Raw genomic sequence first — 15,816 nt, forward strand, 5'->3', positions numbered from 1 at the left:
GTCCAATCTCCTTTTATTTAGAGTGTGCCCCAAATCACTTGGTACAGTTTTAAGCTACTAAAGTTTACAATTGCACCAAGACTTTTGGGACAGTTCATATAGATGAATATACTGAGGGAGGAAGATTGTGTGATTGCCTAATCATACAGATCTTGTGTAATAGGACCCAAGTCTCCACCCTGTGTCTTCTGACTTCAGATTCAGTCTTCTTTCCTCTATCTCACCTAGACTTCAGGATTGCAATGCTACCACATTTAGCTTGGGTAAAAGCAGGTTCAAAGTGGGCTATCATGACTTAGAAGTTCTATTCAGTATATCCAATTCAAATCAAACATTTCACCAAATATTTTATTAAACATTTACTCTGTGCTCACCGAAGGAAACTATTAGTAAGTTTTGGGTGATCAGCAGGTATTATGCTATTCTCAGTGCTTGGTTATATGATAGGATGAATGGGGTGTTTCTCCAGGAAGTTATGTTTAATTCCTCACTTTGACTGTCACTAGAGAGTAGGTTGGAGGCAGAGTTATTGTTAAAAGTCACTGAAGGAGGGCTGGAGGGATGATGGAGGTGGGGAAAGGGGGGAAAAGAGGGGTGGGTAGAGACCTAGTTAGCAATATTTGGCAGTGACATCAATTGCTAAAGTCCTACGAACTTAGTGGAGAATCCCTGGATCGAATAAGTCCCCATAAGGAGTAGAGTCACTGCTTAACTCTCAGTCTTAAGTCACTATGCATTAAGAGTGAAGTTGCTCCTGGTACTTTGTTGAAGTGAGATGAATGTGACTTTTTTGTTTTTAGATATGCATATTGAATCTATGTTCCATGTCAAGCATGGTGAAGCAAGAAACATAATGGCTTTGGATTTAGAAGATGTGGATCCAGAGACCTATGTGTCACTTCTTTGCTATTTGACTTTGGGAAAATCAATTAATTTCTATGGGCCTTAGTAAATAAAATCAGTTGGCTATATTAGATGATCTCTAAGATCCCTTTCAATTCTAAATCCCATGATCCTATGAAGCAGGTGCCTGAGAAGAACTTTGCTTCAGGCCCCCAGGAGAGGCTGTGTACTGAGTGGAAAGACTTTCAGATTAATGACAGGATTTCAGAATTCAGAATAACAGAAACTTCAAGTTGAAAGAAACTTCAGTAGATTTCAAAGTACACTTCCTATGTGAAGAGGAATCTTTTCTACAGTATTCCCAGGAGGAGGTCATTCAAGTTTATTCCAGAGATAGTAGTAAACCCACTATTTCCCAAGGCAGTCCCTTCATTAATTAACGGCTCTCACCATTAGGGAGTTTTTACAGACATCGAGCTGAAATTGAAGTATGTGCCTTTTACCCATTGCTCCCCATTCTTTCCTCTGTGGCCAAGCAGGACGATTCTAACCATTCTTTCATGGACTATTCTTTAAATACTCGAACCCAGTGATTCCCCCTCTCCATCCCATCAAAAGGATCTTCAGATCTCCCTGCCACAAATCTCAATCCACTCCAGTCTATATCCTCCATTTAGCTATCAAAGTGACCTTTCTAAAGTGCAGGTTTGACCATATTGACCTCACTGCTCAACAAACTCCAGGGAGATCATCATGTTACTAGATTCAGCTCAGTGTTTTAGTCTATCCAGATTTTTGAGGATGCTGCCTCTGTCATTTAATGTGTTAGCTACCCTACCAGCACAAGGCAGGGTGTCATGCGCAAATTTGAAAAGCGAGCCATCAATGCTTTCATCTAAGTTGTTGATGAACATGTTAAACAGCATAAGCCTAAGGATATATTATTGGGACACTTTCCAAAGAACCTCTCTTTGGGTTGACATCTAGCCTTTATAATGATTCTTTGATTCTGGTGGTTTGGCTAGTTCTGAATCTACTTAACTGAACTATACTGAGTAGTCCACAGCTGCTTACCCACTTTTGGTATCCATACGTCCCCCAATTCTCACCTGTGGCTCCAAGAAGCTTTAGCATGCACGGTGGCTATAACCCAGTAAAATGGTCTTAGCTAGGGGTCCTCAAACTACAGCCTGCGGGCCAGATGCGGTAGCTGAGGATTATGAAGTCTTCATAGTCTCATGAAGGCTATGAGGTTTCTTTATTTAAAGGCCCACAAAACAAAGTTTTTGGTTTTACTATAGTCCGGCCCTCCCACAGTCTGAGGGACCGTGAACTGGCTCCCATTTAAAAAGTTTGAGGACCCCTGGTAGCAGATGGGCCGTCAAGTTGAGGATAATCAGTAGATCTCAAACTTGTTGGTGAGTTAGAGGGATGTTTGCCCCAAACATCTGAAGACTTTTCCCAGTGGGCTGTGCGGATGAGAACAATTCATTTCATCAGCCATAATGGTCATCAAAGCAGGTTGTCGTAAAGAGCTCAGAACATGGTCGGACATCAAAGATGGCAAGGTTAGCCATTGTATCTCGAGTCACTACCGGTTGTCTGATTTTTGTCTTGCTTTTGAACTTTGATGACTCTGGAAGAGAGATTAAGACTAACGACTCTGTGCAACTCTGCCTCACATCCAATTTGTGAGCAAGTCAATATATCACCCCGTGATCTCATTGATCCTCTTTGAAAATGAAGGATGAACGACAACAGTTATATGACAGGCACTGTGCTAAATGCTTTACAAATATTATCTCTTTGGATCCTCAGACCAGCCCTTCAAGGTAGGAGCTATTATTATCTCCCTTTTACAGTTGAGGAAAATGAGGCAGACAAAAGCAGAGTCACTCAGGGTTACGTGGCTAGGGATTCTCTGAGACTAAATTTGAACGCAGGTCTTCAAGACTTCAGGGCCAGACACTATCCACTGAGCTAGCCCTCGATAAGAACACCCGGGTAAGAATATTGTGATGATTTATAACCACAACATCCTCAATTTAAAGCTTGAAGGACTCTGGGAGCTCTTGTAGTCCAACAGCTTCATTTTAGAGGTGAGATAGCTGACATAAGGCAGAAAGTGGCAGGGCCAGGTTTTGAAGCCAGATTCTCTGACTTGAAATCCACCATTCTTTCTGCTACATCATGCAATCTCCCATCTCCCATCTCCCATCTCCCTTCTCCCTTCTCAGGGCTTCCTCTTCTAGGTGTTTCCTAACCATTCCTTTTATAAAAACCTCCATAATTCTGCCAGGAATTGAGGCCAGGTTCACCAGGCTGTGGTTTACAGACTTAATCTCTTCCCTCTTTTGAAAATGGTCACAGCACTGGCCTTTCTCCAATCCTGTAGCACCTCTCCTGTTCTACATGACCTTTGCAAGAGTGAAGACAGTGCTTTGGCAATCACAACGGTCAGTCCTTTCAGTGGCCTGGAATGTTCTCTTCCCGTTGAACCCTCTTAGCTACTTTGGCTCTGGCCTTTCCGATTTAAAGACCATTTGGCATGATGGAGAAAGAGAGAAGCAAATCAAGGGTTAAGCAGCAATTTGCCTGTGTTAGTCATCATCATCAGCATCATGCCATCTATATTGGGCAAGTGGTGTGACAGCACACTGAGACTGGGTTTAACTGTCCCCCTGCCAGGGGGGTGCTGGGCACATCACTTCATCTTTCTCAGCCTCAGTTTAGCAACCTCTAAAGTAGGGATGATATTAATACCTTGTTTCAGGAGTAGATCAGATAACATATGTAAAGTGCTTCGCAAATCTTAAAGTCCTATCCTTGTTCAATTGTTTTAGTCAAGATAACTCTCAACCATGACCCTATTTGGGGTTTTCTTAGCAAAGATACTGGAATGCTTTACTATTTTCTTCTCCAGCTCATTTTACAGATGAGGAAACTGAGGCAAACAGGTGTGCTTATTAGTGTCTGGGGCCACATTTGAAACCCAGAAAACGAGTCTTTCTGACTCTAGGCCCAACATTCTAAAGAGCTGTAGAAATGGTAGCTCTTATTATCGCTGTCCTCCTCTTTCCCCCAAAATAGGACACACCAAAAAACGCTTTTTTAGGGTCTAGAGCATTTCTTTCCAAGCTCCTTCTGAGCTTTAGCAGGCACTGATGACACTGCTCCTCCGGGACACAGCCACGTTCTGATTTCATTCTCCACTACCTGCCCTTGCTTCTGTCTTCTGAACATGTCTTTTTGGCACCTAAGCCAAACTGGAATCTCAGAACTAAAGCCTGGACAGTGATCTGCCTGGGGATAAACATGATTATCATCATGGGGAAACCAATGAGCTCTGATGGTAATCTCTCCTGGCCATCTGGGCATTCTTGCTTTTAGAGTGTTTTCCCAGACATGAGTGAGGAGCAGCCTCCCTGCAGCTCTAAGCACATGGTAAAGTAGGAAGCTTTATTCCCAAGGGCTGGAAGAGGAACCTGGGATCTAGACAGTGCCCTGGCCAAGGTCATCCTGGGGAGTTGGTGGCTGAAGCAGAATGGGATCCCCTGTTCCCTCACCCAGGGTTCCCTCACGCCATTACTCCCATAAATAAGGCAGCACTCAGTTTCTGAGGCCCTTGCAAAAATGCATATTTTCTACCCTACCACTTGTGTCCTCATTTTGACTCCTTTGGTCAAAAGAAGTCCAAAAGACTGGACTCCACATCCAGTCAAATCAAACCTGGGCTGCTGTCCCATTTGATATCTGTTGGTTTAAGTATCAGTCTTGGGGGAGCAGGGGGATGAGTTGTCTCTAACTACACATGATTCCAAAGGAAGGAGGCAAACAGCATCGATCCAACTTTATAAAAAACCAAGTACGCTGGATGTAAAAAAGAAAAAGAAACTGCAGTGACATGGACTAAGACTGTACAGCGACAGCCTGCGTCTCATTCTTTGGTTCAGTTTGCCCAACAATCTGCCACCTGGAGCTGCTGCAGACAGGCTCAGAGGCTACTAAGGGACCTTAGAGATGCTTCTAAGCCCTGGTTTCACAGAGGAAGAAACAGGTTCATGGAGTTGAGTGAATTGGCCACGGTCACTCAGCTGGGTGAGTGTCTAAGTTGGCCTTCAGAGCCAGATCTCTTTCTTCCAAAGGGGAAAACAAGAGAAAATCTCTTCCCACAGTTCCCCCTTCCCACAGGGCCAAGGCACACACTTTCCCATCCTCTCGTGAACTCAAAGAGGGCTTTCCTCCAAAGGTTTGTACTTTGTACTTGTCCACCCTTTCACAGTGAGCTGGGAGAGAACTGGGTTTCTGGGTTTCCCTGAGGAAAAGTGCCAGTTGAGCAGCGTGCCAGGGCCGCAATACTACCTGCCAGAGCGGACGCGTGTGGAGCCTGTCCCAAGCAGGACACAAGGCGTCTGGGGGAGCAAGCCTGAGGTTCCCTTGGCCTTCACCAGATGGCAGCATTGCAGTGTCAATCAGCCAGAGAATCGGGAGGGGCAAAGAATAAGTGGAGTTCGCAAGTTTTAAATTCACAGGAGCCTGGATTTAGAGCTGCCGAGAACCTCAGCTATAATTGAGTGCAACTTCTTCATCTTACAGAAAAGGAAACTGAGGTCCAGAAGGGAAGGAGTGACTCATCCAAGGTCACACAGCAAGTAAGTGGCAGGGTCAGGATTTGAACCCAGGCCTTACGTCAACTCTAGCGCTCCTTTCTGGCTTCGAGTTTCCTCATTTATAGAATCAGCTAAAAGCCATTTTATAATTTCAAGCCGGAAAAGACAGCAGAGGTTGTCTTGTCTGAGCCCCAGGCTACTGGCTCAAGGTCTCGAGCCCCTAAATTCAGAATTCCCTCTAAAAGCCCAAAGCTTCCCGGTCACTGCTAGGCCTCGCTCCTTGTCTCCAGTTCCCTGAATTGCTTAGAGCTTCTACAACTCTGCTGGAATCCTCTGGGCAAGAGAAGAGTCAGAGAGCGAGTTACTTGGGTGGAGGGGGACAGATCAGGAGTAGGGCTGGTTGACTTCGCAGGTGCCCTTCGATGCCCAACTTGCTGTTCTCCATCAGATCTATGTAGCCAGGGGAGCACGCGGAGGCATATGGGGATCATGTTAACAATCAACAAGCATCAACGAAATACCCACTTTGAGCAGAGGCCTGTGCCAGGGCCACCAAAGCCAAGCAGTCCCTGCCCTCAGGAAGCTTTACATCCTACGGCAGTGGCAGTAGAAATCCCAGGCACTCCAGAAGAATATGTAAAACAGAGCAAATACGTTGGAGATCAGTGTTGTGGAAGGAGGGCAGGCCCTGGGGAGATTGGGAAAGGCACCACATAAGCATTCTAGGATGCAAGGCAGAGGCTCGCTTTTCCCTTTCTAACTCACTGTCTCTTAGGGACTCTCCATTCAATCTTGGGGACTGTGGGGCAAATCACTTTCTCTTTTTGTGGGCTGTTTCCTCATCCATTAAACTAGGGACTTCCCTTCCACCATCTCTAAGCTTCCTTCCCAGCTGACTCCTAATACCTATAATCCCCGTTGAATGAATGAATGAGAAAGTGTTCATTAAGTGCCTGCTGTATGCAGAGCTCTAGGTTAGGGCAGCGGGAGATTCAGAGGTAAGTGAAACAAGGTCCCAACCGTTATGCTTACAGACTAGTAGTGAGGCTAAGGACCCCGCCAGCTTCCTGCTCCTCACCAAAGCTTGCATTCCACGGACAGGGCCTTTGAGAACCTGCCATGACCAACCTTCGGGGAAGAACATGTCAAGTGGAGGAAAACCACATACGCCAGTGATCACACAGAGTCCACCGAGTACATGAAAACAGGCACACACATAGCGCCTTGGAAGTTAAAAGGACAGAGGAGAGATGGCTTTTCTTTAGGAGGAGAGAGCAGTCGAAGGGAAGGCTTCTTGAAGGAGACACCACTGGTCTGATAGCAGTTTTGTGAGCAGAAATCGTAGGAGGAAGATACAGTGTTGTTCTCTGCAGGAGGAAGACACAGTGTAGAGACCAACCACCAAGGGCAGGGAGGCATGAAAGCCTGCTGCAGAGATGGGGAACAGTAAGCTATCCGTTTAGCTGCAGCACAGAGTGTGCAAAGTGGAGGGCTCTGGAGCGCAATCTGATGGCCTCAAACATGAGTCTAGAGAATTTGACCTCGATTGGCTACACAGGTGGTAGAAAACCATGGAAGACTTCAGATTCTACCAAAAGGGGAATCCCTAGGCTGGATGGATCAGTGGCAGAAGAGAGCTTGGAGAAGATCATTCAGGTGGGGAGGCTGTTATTGATGAGGTCCTGAGTACCTAGGTGGGGTTGGCAGACAAAGATTGAAATACTGATAAAATTACTCCCTGAGACAAGCAGGGAAGGACACTGATGGGGATCAGCTCAGCTTTATAGTCCTCCCCTCTGTGGAGGTCCTGGGTAGCCCCACCTTGCTATGCCCGTTCAGCAATCCGAGTCATGTCAAACCCCTGAGGTTAAGTTTCCCCTATAAATCTGTCCATGGCTCACGCCATCTTTGCTGCCTCCCTTTTGGAGCATCCCTCTCCCCCTTTGACACTCTGGCTCTTCCATCCCCCATGCCTCCCAGAGTCTTTCTTCTCATTCCCCTACCACGCCTCAGGGGTCTTTCTCCTTCCCACAGCTAATGAACTCCTTTAGGGTGCTAAACTTTTCTATTAATTTACCCTGCCAGCTAAGGCATACTATAGCCTCATGGGGGAGGGGGTTCCTTTTATAACAGCTAACCGTGAGTTCCACTGGGAGTTAACTTGTCTCTTCCATTGTTACTTGTTAAAACCCCTTTCCTTGCTAACCCCCCAATCTATTTCATATTTACCATTCCCAGTGACTATTGTATTTCTTCATTTCGTCTGTAAGCTCTTCTCCTAAATACCTTTTTGCCAAAGAGAACGACCATTGCGAATTCTTCCCATAATGGGACTCCAATCCTTGGTTGCTTGACCCTCAATCTCATCATTTGGTGTTAACCCCGAACACATCAATTTAGGAATTGCTCTCCTAAACCACCAAATAACCGAAGAAGAAATAGCCTATCAAGTAACAGCTTATCTCTAGATGCAAGATCTCACCTTGGATCCAGGGCACAAAATTGGGGTTTGGGGGAAGGTCAGGAGACTCAAATGGGGACAAGGATTGCCAAAGAAAAACTTCCCTTATTCCCCAAATTCACCTAATCCCTCCCCCCGCAAACTCAAGGAAAACTTAATTTTTCCATCTATTTTCCTCCAATGCCCTGAGTAAAATCACCCCATTTCTCCTTTCAAGGTTTACCCAGTGAAGAAAGAGGACGGACTTTGAGATTTATTTATTGGCTGGCAGTAGGGGGCCGTGAGAAATTTTTCAGGTTGCAGAATCTGGCTTTGGTGCCAAATCAATCCTAGGAATCTTCTGGGATGGGGCGGGGGTGCAGCCTGAGAAAGGTGGAGGCCCTATTTCAGCTGATTCCAATGAGTTGGCCACAATGGCTAATCAATTCAGTTCAATTCGGCAAATAATTATCAGTCTATTGTAGTATGGATAGGGACAATATACTCAACACATTTTCAGCTGTTTCTAATATTTCTCCTTTCTTCTGTCTCTGAGCAACCTTACTGGGGCCCATATCCAGATGTCAGAACAACACTGCTTTGGGGGGCTCTGACACCCCCTCAATGATCCAGAGCAAACAATGTGTGCTCCTCCCAGTTCTCTGTGGGAGGGGGCAATCTCGATAGCCCCTCTGCCTTGAGAAGCATCTTAGTGGTCTTGCCCTGGGGATGCTTCTGAAGATGCTTTCCTCCAACTGGAAGAGTTAGATAATTGACAAGAGTCACCAACTCTCAGAGCTGAACTGAGTCTTAGTCTTCTCTAGTCGACGAATTTTGTGGATTTCATGAAACTTCGTGATGGAAAGGATCAGACAGGGGTTAAATGACTTGCTCCAAATCAGAAAACTAATTTACTCAGGATAGATGTGGGATTTCATCTCAGCTCCTCTGCCTCCAAAATCCACTCTCTTTCTATACAGAAGGCCACCTCTAAGGTCTTAGCAAGAGAAACGAAATAAAAGACCACCAAGTATTGAAAGGCTGCATCACTAATGATCCCAAATATCAGGTTTAAATTAATACTCGGGACTAATTTTCTAAGCAATGAGGTGTAGTGGGATGAGCATTGGGCAGGCAACCAGAACACCTGGGTTCTTATTCTCACTCATGACATCACTTTGAGCAAGTCACTTCTACCTGCTGGGCTTCAGCAACTTCCTCTGTAAAATGGAGAGGGGCTTGCTTCAGATGATGAAATCCAGCTCTGACAGTTTAGGCCCCTCCTCTCTGGCATCCCATTCTTTCTGATCCCTTACAATCTGACATTATCTTCTCTGAAGTATCTCCTAATCTCCAATAGTCTGTATTCTAAAGTTATCATCTAGCTGATCTTTAGGTTCTAAAGTCCCTCTCAGCTCTGATGTTCCATGTTCCAAGATCTTCATCAAGTCTGAAATTATATGTTCCAGGATTCCTCTTAATCCTGATATTTGATGTTCTTAGGTCCCTCTCTACTCTAATATCATGTTCTAGGGTCCCTTCCATTTCTGATAATCTATGTTTTATTGTCTCTCTCCGTCCTGACATTTTATGAACAAAGATTCTTTCCAACTAACACATTCTATATTCTAAATTCTCACCCCAGCTTTATTATTCTTTATTCTAAGGTTTCTTTTCTTTTTCTTTTTTGCTGAGGCAATTGGGGTTAAGTGACACAGCTAGGAAGTGTCAGGATTTGAACTCAGTTTCTCCTGACTTCAGGGCTGGTGCTGTATCCACCACACCAACTCGCTGTCCCTATTCTAAGGCTTCTTTCAGCACTAAGAGGCAGCTAGGAGGCACTGCAGTGGATAGTGTCAGACCTGGAGTCAGGAAGACTCATCTTTCCGGGTCTCTGTCACTGGCTGTGTGATCCTGGACAAGTCACTTCATCCTGTTTGCCTCAGTTTCCCATCTGTAAAATGAGTTACAGAAGGGAATGCCAAACCACTCCAGTATCTTTGCCAAGAAAACCCCAAATGGAGTCACAAAGAGTCAGAAACGACTGAGATGACTGAGAAAAAAATCATCCAGCTCTAAAATTCTCTGGTTATTTTCAACTCAGATGTTTTCTATTGCAAGGGGCCTTTTAGTTCTAACAGGCTATGTTCTGAGACCCTCTCAGTCTGGACAATATATGTTCTAAGGTCCCTATTAGCACTGCTATTCTATGTTTGAAGAACCCTCACCGTTCTAATATTTTCGGTCCAGTATCTATATTTTCTTTTCTAGATCCTCTTCAGCTCTGCTATTCTCTCTTCTAAGTTCCCTTCCTCTGCTAACATTCTAACATTCTTTGTTTAAAAATCTCTTCCATTTTTAATGGTCTGCCTTCTAAAGTCACTTCCAGCTCTGATGTTGTAGATTCTAAGCTTCCTTTTAGTTCTAATAGCTTATGTTTTAAGGTCTCTTGCAGCCCTGATGTTCTCTCCATATTTTTAGATCTCTTTCAATTCTGGCATTCTCTCTTATAAGGACTTTCTCACTCTAACTTGTTATGCTCAATGGTCCCTTCTCAGGCCTGATATGTTCTACTATCCTTCATAGTTCTGACATTCTATTTTCTAAGGTCTCTTTCAGCTCTAAAAGTCTGTTCTCTGTTTCCTCCAAATGTCTACATTTTCTTTTTCAAGGTATTTTCCAAACAGGGGCATGCTGGTAAATGTTAAACAAAAAAATCTACTCATGACACATTTAAACTTTAATTTGCATTATTTACATTTTCTCCCTCACTTTCTGGTCTAGACAATCAACAAAACAATAAGCCAAGTCCTGGTTTGTAGTGTTTGCCAATTTCTGAGGTGTAAATGCTCATGCTGAAAATTTAAAAACTGGCTAGGTTTGAGCTGGCCTCAGCACCCTCCTGCTTCCAACTCTAACATTCTATATTTTTATTCTAGTATTAAGAATTCTAAAGTACATCTTAACCCCGGCATTCTGTATTGCAAATTTTCTCCCAGTTCTAACAGTGTGAAGCTCCTTTGAGATCTGACATTCTATCTATCATACCTGTCCTGGTACATGCATCTTCAGGATTCCTTGTGGTGATCCCTTCTCCAGATTTTCCTACTGCTGTCAGGCACCACCATCTTTCCTGTCATTCAGGTTTCCACTCTTGGAGATTCTTCTGATTCTTCTCTTTCCCTCCCTCACTGTATCCAATTACTTGCCTAGCTTTTGGGATTCTACCTCCATAATATTGTTCCCATTTGTTCCCTTCTCCCAAAGCCTCTACTGTAGTTCAGGCTTTCATCAACTTTACCTGGACCTCAATGATACCTTCTTAATTGATCTTGCTGCCGCTAGTCTCTGCTTTCTTCAATCCATGCCAAACATCTGCCAAATCAATATCCTTATCCCTGATGCATAGATAGCTCTAGCCACATCACTCTCTCACTCAACAATCTTCTTGGTTCTCCAGTGCTTGTAGTAAAAAATACAAACTTCTCAATCTGACATTTGAGACTATCCACAATTTTGTTCCTACCTACCGTTCTAGGCTTATTTCCTATCACTTACTTTCTTATACTCTCTGTCCTAATCAAATTAACCCACAAGGTTAATTAACCTATAAGATGAATTAGCCTGAAACCTAGACATGAAATGACATTTCCCTGCTCTATATCTTTTTGCAGAAGGTCCCCCATGTCTGCAATGCACTACTTCCTCAACTCCTCTTAGAACCCCTCGTTTCTTTTAAAATACAGCTAACCCTACATAACAAATTGTAGAGGAGGCCTTGCCTAGAGGCAGTTAGATAGTACAGTGGATACAGATTTAGGCCTAGAATCAGGAAAACCTGAGTTTTAAATCCTGCCCCAGACACTTTCTAATTGTGTGAGCTTTAGGCACATCATTTAACTTTTCTGTGCCTTAGTTTCCCTATAGGTTATGGTCCATTTTAGAGTTCTGAAATTTTATATTAAGACTGGCATTGGGAAGGTGTTAATGGCTTTAAATCCCTTTTCCTCATTTACGTTTGATTTCAGGATGCCAGTAAGTCTTTTTAAAAAAATCAAGCCTTAGCCCTTTTTGTAGTGGCTAAAAACTGGAAACTGAATGGATGTCCATCAGTTGGAGAATGGCTGAATAAATTGTGGTATATGAATATTATGGAATATTACTGTTCTGTAAGAAATGACCAACAGGATGATTTCAGAAAGGCCTGGAGAGACTTACACGAACTGATGCTGAGTGAAATGAGCAGGACCAGGAGATCATTATATACTTCAACAACAATACTATATGATGACCAGTTCTGATGGACCAGGCCATCCTCAGCAACGAGATCAACCAAATCATTTCCAATGGAGCAGTAATGAACTGAACCAGCTATGCCCAGAGAAAGAACTCTGGGAGATGACTAAAAACCATTACATTGAATTCCCAATCCCTATATTTATGCCCACCTGCATTTTTGATTTCCTTCACAAGCTAATTGTACAATATTTCAGAGTCTGATTCTTTTTGTACAGCAAAATAACGTTTTGGTCATGTATACTTATTGTGTATCTAATTTATATTTTAATATATTTAACATCTACTGGTCATCCTGCCATCTAGGGGAAGGGGGTGGGGGGGGTAAGAGGTGAAAAATTGGAACAAGAGGTTTGGCAATTGTTAATGCTGTAAAGTTACCCATGTATATATCCTGTAAATAAAAGGCTATTAAATAAAAAAAAAATCATGCCTTCTCCTTATGCTTGAAGTATCTTGCCTGGAAAAGATCTGTTGGGTTAATGTGATCTCTGGAATGGAACTTGAAGTCCTCACTCTCTATATTCCTCTGGCACATATTAAGAGTTTTAAATGTATTATATAAAAACGACATTTTGATTCAACTTGCATTTCCTTTGTGTTGAGCCTCTGGCCATTAAAGAGGCAACTAGACATTTTCTATATGCTTTTTCTTCAAGATTCTTCCTCTCTGATCTCTTTGCTTAAGTTGCTGTAGTAGAATTTTTTTAGCTGATGTTGAATTTTTTATCTCGTTCTTTGTATTTCTTTGAATCCTTCTCAGACCTTAATCAGAATGGTTTTCAATTGCTGATCAAGGGAATCTAATATTTCTGATCTACTTTTGAGATATGTGTGTTTCTTTTTTGCTATCTTTATGTGGCTGATATGGCATTCAAATTTTCTCTTTTGTAAACAACCAGTTATTGATGTAATCTTCCAATGCCTTTATTAAATCTTTCAATAGCTCTCTCAAGTCATTTCTGCCATGATAGTGTTAGGCACCTGCCCTAAAATATACAAGATTACAGGACTATAGATTTTGAGCTAGAAGGACCCTCAACAGTTATTGTCCATCTCTCTCATTTTATTTTTTGGTAGCCTATTAATACAGTATTTTTTATCCTTTTGTCAAACCCTGAGTTGACTGTCCAAGGCCGTCTAGGGAGAAGTGGAGAGTGAGGTATATATGGGATGAAGGAGACGAAGGCAGACCAGGAGAGGAAAGAGAAACAGTGGGGAGTAGAAACAGCTCCTTCACATGGGTGAAGAAACTGAGGAAGGCTACCATCCCCCAAAATGGATGTTATAGCCACAGATAAAAAAGGCAAAGCCCTGGATATAATCAAAGACTTGCTGCTTCAAAGAGGGATTTCTGGTATTATCCAAGATAAGACTTCTAAAACCAAAGTCCCAGAGCCACGTACTGCCACAATATCAGTCCTAGCCAGAACAAACTTAGCCACTTTGTGAATTTCCCTTGAACCTGAGTTATGAAAGAGAGAGAGAGAGAGAGAGAGAGAGAGAGAGAGAGAGAGAGAGAATGAATTTAATGACTTGCCTAGGGTCACATAGGTAGTAAGAGATAGAATCTCTTCTGTCCAATTGAGTTCTGCTTCTGTCCAATCTAGTACTCATTTCTGGCACCAACCCCATCTACCTCCAGCATTCTCTGAGATCTCTACCTTTCTGCTTATGCCACCTGGCTGAGATACTGGACTTGTTTATCCTGGCTTCTTGTGGTATCAAAACAAAGGAGTGCTGTCTACTTCATATCCCTCCATCACAAGTGTTTTGAGTAGCATCAGTGCATCACCCTCTACCAGACCTTTATGTCTTTGATTCTTAGGATTTGATTTACCAGCATTTCTGGGCTCCTAACAAGCCTTTTCAACTACTGAAATGGTCTCCAGACACACAAAACCCATATTGTACATTACCTTGTTTGCATTCCATTACTTTGCTATTACTAACTCTTCTCCCTCTCCCCTATAATAGATGATGCACTGGGCTCTGATGGAATTGTTTTAATTATTGTTGTTATTGTAATATCATGGTCAGGAAGGCTGAGCAAGAATATGCAAAGTATGTAGGGCAAAGGCCAAAAGGCAGTCCTTAGGCCTAGGGTTTGAGCTATGTCAAGAAACTGAGGGGAGGGCTAGGGATTATGGTCAAAGAGTTAACATGGCAGGGTCTATGGTGAGTCATAGGTTTTCGAATACATCTGTGAAAATGGCTGCTCTGACAGCTGCCACAGGCTTCTGCTTTCTTTTAAGCTAGAATTTCCCAAGTTTTCTGCTCAGTTCCACTCCAGCTGGTCAGCCCCATTGGATTTTGGAGGTCTTTACTAGTTTTAGACCAGCCTCATTCATTGTCAGTTATTTTGCCTGGATCTTCCATCCAGAGATGGAAATAATCTCTGAATTAATAGCAAGCCACAGAAGAAGACCTGAATCCCTTGGGATTGTCTCCCTTTTGTTGCCCTTTGCATTCTATACATTATTATGATATAGGATATGTAGCTTCAAGGGATTTTGGAAACTACCTATTAAAATTCTTTCATTTTTAAAGATAAGGAAAATTGAGTCCCAGAGAAATGAAGGATTTACCCCAAATCCTTTGCTAATAAGTAGCAAAATTGGTGTGCAGGATCCCAAATTTCCCTCCCCCACCTGTTCCCCATTTTTGGAGTAACATCCAGTTGAACACATGCGATCATGTGAGTAAATAGGGTAATTGTTTAAATAGGCAGAAACGTGACCTCCAGGGTGTGGCTCCTCATGTACTCTGGGAGTCTCTGCATTCACACACAGTTATATTGTTTCTGGTGCCTTGAATGTGAGGATTGTTTTACTTTGTTCCCAAGTAAATTTAGTGGAGAGGAAACAAAATTAGCCACAATTTGAATGTGGTGAGTCAGCATAGGATCATTTGGATTTTATGAGAAAAACAGACCATATGAGACTTTTTCTTAAGCTCGGGGAAGGGTAGCAATGGAATAATGAAAAACACCTTACTTTGATAAGTACTTAAGAGACAAGTATTTCTAACATATGCAAGCAGTGTGGTATAATGGTGAGCATTAGATGATCAGAGGACCTGCACTTTAATTCAAATGCTATCACTTACTAGCTGTGGCACCTTGGCAGGGCTGTGCTGGCTAAGGTTTAAGAAGTAGCTAGAAGTAGCTCTCTGGGGAAAAAAATAGTATGCTTGACACTCTTAACTTTAATCAGCATTATTAACATTTTCACTATCGTGAAAATTCTTAAGTCTAGACAATCAATAAAACAATCAATCAAGCCCTGATTTGGAGTGAATTTTGGAGGCATAAATGCCCACACTGAAAATTTACCAAGGAATCGGAAAGGAGATGGCAGGACCTGATACCCCATGGACTCTGAACATATCCTTGCCCTTCTCTGACCCCCAGCTTTCTTCTCTGTGAAATGAAAATGCTGGGCCTAGATTGATCAATAAATCATTTGAGAAGTTCCCACTGGGTGCCAAGTTCTGTGTGTGATGAAATGGAGGGTGTCACTGACCTCAAGGAGCTTCTACCCTACTAGGAGAGAGCTACAATATGGATCTCTAAGTTCCCTTTCAGCTTCATATTCTATGAGCCAGTGTGGGAAGAAGCAGTTTACT

The sequence above is a fragment of the Sarcophilus harrisii genome, chromosome X (genome assembly GCF_902635505.1).
Source record: "Sarcophilus harrisii chromosome X, mSarHar1.11, whole genome shotgun sequence".
NCBI lineage: Eukaryota > Metazoa > Chordata > Mammalia > Dasyuromorphia > Dasyuridae > Sarcophilus > Sarcophilus harrisii.